The following is a 4,111-nucleotide window of genomic DNA, read 5'->3' as shown; positions in this document are numbered from 1 at the left end:
ACAAAGAAACTCATTCAACTTAACAAAAGCGGCAATGTGAAATAAAAGGCAGAATCTGTCAAAAACGCAACAGTCCGTAAAGACGAACCCGGAAGGGCACTTAACTTGCTCAAACGGAAAAACTCAAAACTAATGAAAGTTGTCCGTGGATCACACACGTAAATTTGCAGATTTTTTTGATTTTTTTACGAGACTTCGCGCGAATTCGTGACGAGACAACAATGCTGTTTCTCGCGCAGACAATCCAAATCTAGCATCAACTTTACCATAGAGACTTTACTTGGCACAAAAACATGATAAGGAGAGGTTGCTACAGTAGTAAACAACTTCCAAGACTCAACAAAACAAAAATTGCTTTAGTAAAATAAACACATGGGTTATCTCCCAAGAAGTTCTTTCTTTATAGCCATTAAGATAGGCTCAGCAATTTTAATGATGCTCGCGCAAGAAATAAGAGTTGAAGCAAAAGAGAGCATCAAGAAGCAAATTCAAAACAAATTTAAGTCTAACATGCTTCCTATGCATAGGAATATTGTAAATAAACAAGTTCATGAAGAGCAAAGTAACAAGCATAGGAAGATAAAACCAGTGTAACTTCAAAAATTTCAGCATATAGAGAGGTGTTTTAGTAACATGAAAATTTCTACAACCATATTTTCCTCTCTCATAATAATTTTCAGTAGCATCATGAACAAATTCAACAATATAAGTATCACATAAAGCATTCTTATTCACATGCATAAAAGTATCATTACTCTCCACATAAGCATAATCAATTTTATTAGTTGTAGTGGGAGCAAATTCAACAAAGTAGCTATCATTATTATTCTCATCAAGTGTAGGAGGCATATTGTAATCATAATTAAACTTATCCTCCATAGTAGGCGGCACTAAAAGACCAATATCATTATAATCATCATAAATAGGAGGCAAAGTATCATCAAAGTAAATTTTCTCCTCAATGCTTGGAGGACTAAAAATATCATGCTCATCAAAGCCAGCTTCCCCAAGCTTAGAATTTTCCATATCATTAGCAACACTCTGGTGTTCAAAGCGTTCATACTAATATGTTCCATAGGTTTTTTAATTTTCGCATCAAACCATCCATGTCTTAAATCAGGAAATAGAATAAGAAGCTCATTGTTGTCCATTATGCCTAACTAGTGTAAACAAGAAACAAAAAGATGCAATTGCGGGATCTAAAGGAAATAGCTTTGAGCACACACACAACGGCGCCAGAAAAGTACTTTACCTGGGACCGAAGTATGAGAGCCTTTTACCTTTCCTCCCGGCAACGGCGCCAGAAAATAGCTTGATGTCTACGGGTGCTTCTATTCTTGTAGACAGTGTTGGGCCTCCAAGAGCAGAGGTTTGTAGAACAGACAGCAAGTTTCCCTTAAGTGGATCACCCAAGGTTTATCGAACTCGGGGAGGAAGAGGTCAAAGATATCCCTCTCAAGCAACCCCTGCAATCACAAAGCAAAAAGTCTCTTGTGTCCCCAACACACCAAATACACTTGTCAGGTGTATAGGTGCACTAGTTCGGCAAAGAGATAGTGAAATACAAGTAGTATGGATATATATGAGTGGTAATAGCAATCTAAATAAAATATGGCAGCGAGTAAACATGCAACAAAACAGTAAACAAACGGAGATTCGATGCTTGGAAGCAAGGCCCAGGGATCCTGCTTTCACTAGTGGACACTCTCAACAATGATCACATAATAGAACCACTCTACACTCTTTTGTTGGATGATGAACACCACTAACCGTGTAGGATTACACGAACCCTCAATGCCGGAGTTAACAAGCTCCACAATATTCAATGTTCATATTTAAATAACCTTAGAGTGCATAATAGATCAACACAATTACACCAAGAACTAACATAGCATGCACACTGTCACCATCACACTATGAAGGAGGCATAGATCACATCAATACTATCACAGTAATAATTAACTCTATAACCTACAAGAGATTATGATCATAATCTACGACAAGAACTACACGGCGCACACAGTGTCACCATTACACCGTGAAGGAGGAATAGAGTACTTTAATAACATCACTAGAGTAGCACATAGATGATATTCAACTAGATCACATAGAGAGAGAGAGATGAACCACATAGCTACGGCGGAGCCCTCAGCCCGGGGGTGAATTACTCCCTCCTCATCATGGAGACAAGCGATGGCGGTGAAGATGGCGGTGGAGACGGCGGTGGAGATGACTCCGGGGGCAATTCCCCGTCCCGGCGGCGTGCCGGAACAGAGACTTCTGTCCCCCGAATTGGAGTTTCGCGATGGCGGCGGCTCTGGAAGGTTTCTCGTATCGTGGTTTTTCCGTGTCGAGGATTTAGGTCAGGAGGCATCTTATAGGCGAAGAGACGGAGTCGGAGGGGCCACATGGCTCCCTCCTCATAGGGGGGCGCGCCCACCCCCTTGGCCGCGCCACCCTGTGGGGTGGGGCCCTCCCGGCTCCCCTCCGGCCCTTCTTCGGTGCTCCGGAAGCTTCGGGAAAAATAGGATGTTGGGCGTTGATTTCGTCCGATTCCGAGAATATTTCCTTTCTAGGATTTCTGAAACCAAAAACAGCGAGAAAACAACAAGCTGGCCCTTCGGCATCTCGTCAATAGGTTAGTTCCGGAAAACGCATAATAATGACATATAATGTGTATAAAACATGTAGGTATCATCAATAAAGTAGCATGGAACATAAGAAATTATAGATACGTTTGAGACGTATCAGCGAGCTTTCTTGGGGGCGTGAGCCCCTAGTTCGTCCACCAGCGGACGCTGCGCTTGCCCGCGCCCTCCGTCCGGTTCCATTTGCGCGCTCCGCGTCGGTGCGGAAGACGGGCGACGTGGCGGCGAGTCGCCGCCGCCCAATCCGGCGCCACGGCCTTGGAAGCCGCCACGGGACGCCATCGCACACCGTCGGGCGGTGGATCGCCGCACGGGGCTCAGCTGGATTGCTCGCCGGAAATGGTGCTTGGCGGCGGCGGAGGGAGAGGAACGGCGGAGGGGAGTAGGGTTTGCGGGAAGTTGTTCGGGCCCCTGAACTTATTTTACGGGCCTGCCCATCTTTTCGGGCTCCGTTCTATGACACATTCGGCCCAGCCCGAACCCGTAAATCCACCGGAAAAGTTCGGTTCCGCCGGGATTTACGGGCTCTGTTAGAGATGCTCTAAGCTGTCATTGCATCCTTATCCCCTTTCTCCTCTCTCTGAGATCCGACACAGCGGCGTGGCCTCCATATGGGATTCGCGTTGCGGTGGCGGCGGCGGCAGGACACGCGATCGGAGACTGCGTTGTGAGCCCCGCTGTGGTGGGGAGTGGGCATTCACAGGCTCACAGCGCTAGCGACCCAGCGTCCATGGCTAGCGAACATGCCTCGGTAGCTGAAGGCGTGCACCCTGCGCGCGAGGCAGACTACGCCGAAGCTCTGCCACGCGTTGCTGATGCATAGAGCGCGCCGGCAATAACAGAGAGAGCATGCCGCGCCGGCGTGGCCAATCGTCGTCGGATGTGACGGCCGTTGGAGTTGGAGGAAGAAGAGCTGGACATGCGCAGCCGGCGCACGCACCAGTATCATAAACAGAGTCCAGCCTGACGGAGGATTTCGCCAATCTGGTGTCGTCGTACGAACCACATGCAGCAGCAAAAATCAATTCAGAAGGTGACCTTCTTTTCTGCTATGTTTCTCTAGCCTAGGTTGTTGCTTTTCTTTGATTTGGATGGCTATGACACCGGACCAAAGTCTTTGCCAGTATATTTGATAGTTCATTTAGAGAAGAGGGGTTGCCCCTGATTCCGTTACATGCAACCAAAATAGGTCTTATACCATGTAAAATTCTTATACATCATCACTTTACAATCTCTAAGTTTAAGGGAAAGTAACAAAAAAAATTATACCGTCTATATTGATCAGCACATTGGTTTAGAAACCGTGAGCAGATGTATGCTAACTGGAACTTTTCCAAGTATAGCTTTTTTAAGTAAGAAAGAATGAACACTTATTGCGATGTTCTCCGTTTCCTTTTTAAGGCCGTTCAAGGGGTAATAACAAAAAAATTGTTATGGCCTCTGCTCGCAATCTTTTCGGAACA

Source organism: Lolium rigidum, chromosome 1 (assembly GCF_022539505.1).
Source record: "Lolium rigidum isolate FL_2022 chromosome 1, APGP_CSIRO_Lrig_0.1, whole genome shotgun sequence".
In the NCBI taxonomy this organism is placed as follows: Eukaryota; Viridiplantae; Streptophyta; class Magnoliopsida; order Poales; family Poaceae; genus Lolium; species Lolium rigidum.
Note: the sequence above shows the minus strand (reverse complement) of the source record.